The sequence below is a fragment of the Hevea brasiliensis genome, unplaced genomic scaffold, assembly GCF_030052815.1.
Source record: "Hevea brasiliensis isolate MT/VB/25A 57/8 unplaced genomic scaffold, ASM3005281v1 Scaf664, whole genome shotgun sequence".
Lineage (NCBI taxonomy): Eukaryota > Viridiplantae > Streptophyta > Magnoliopsida > Malpighiales > Euphorbiaceae > Hevea > Hevea brasiliensis.
Window position 1 is genome coordinate 1 of NW_026615211.1, and position 1,197 is coordinate 1,197.

At 35.8% G+C, this 1,197-nt stretch overlaps 1 non-coding gene across 1 annotated transcript; it reads left to right on the forward strand.

The window, feature by feature from the left end:
- The first annotated feature begins 324 nt into the window (after window positions 1–324).
- Window positions 325–431, forward strand: LOC131177629 (small nucleolar RNA R71). The gene has a single exon (XR_009147010.1). It is a non-coding gene; the product is annotated as a small nucleolar RNA R71 (small nucleolar RNA).
- Window positions 432–1,197: the final 766 nt, after the last annotated feature.

Sequence of the window (1,197 nt, forward strand, 5' to 3'; positions counted from 1 at the left end):
CTTGTTGTGAACTTCCAGATGATGATGATGAACTAACCAACATACTTAAGTCTTCCATCTTCTTAGCCAAAATATTTGTAAGTGCATCAAACTTTGCATTAATCATGTTGAATGGATCAAGATCATACATTCAGAAATTACGAGTTGGAGCTGAGTCCTCTTGGACTACTCCAAAGATGAGTATTCTTTGCAATTTTCTCCAATAGCTCATAAGCTTCATCTTCATGCTTCATTATAAATTCTCCTCCTGTTTGAGCATCAATAATCCCTCTAATTGCAGGAGTGACATTTGTGTAAAAATTCTGGTTTATCATCCATTTTGGAATGGCATGATGTGGGCATTGTCTCTCTAATTCTTTCCATCTCATCCATGATTCATAGAGAGTTTCATCTTCTCTTAGTCTGAAAGCTGTCATTTGATTCCTCAATTCTTGAGTTTTTCCAGGTGGAAAATATTGTGCAAGAAATGCATCAGTGAGTTGCTCCCAATTTGTAATGGAGTTGTGAGGTAAAGAATCAAGCCAATTCAATGCTCTATCCTTCAAAGAGAATGGGAATAGCTTCAATCTTGCTGCATCATCAGATACTCCAGGTTGTTTTTGCATGTCACAAATCATAGCAAACTTCTTCAGATGTGTGTGTGGATTTTCAGAAGGATGTCCCCCAAATTGAGAATTTTTAATCATTTGAAGAACTCCAAAATCCATCTTGTAACTATTTGCATCTATTCTTGGTCTTGCTATGCTCTCTCTCAAGTCATCAAAACGAGGAAAATCATGATCCATCATACTTCCCCTAGGCACATTAGCATTTATAATCTCTTCTCCTTGGGCTGCATTTTCATTGTTTCGATCATTTCCAGCATTACATACAATTACGATTCTTTCATCGGCCATGTCTGCTTCTAATTCAGTTTCTCTCAATGCTTCTTTTCTTCTTCTAGTTTCTTTCTTGTTGGCTTTACAAAATTTTTCAATTTCAGGATTGAACAATAAGGATGTGTCACTTGTGCTTCTAGCTCTTCTCATAAAAGATTATAAGTACCTGAAAAAGAACAAACAAACACAAAAATGAAAAGATAACAAAAATAAAACTAAAATAATCAAAATAATCAAGAATTCAATCTTAAACAAACAACTCCCCGGCAACGGCGCCAAAAACTTGATGTGTCCCTACCGCAAGTGCGCATAAGTACAA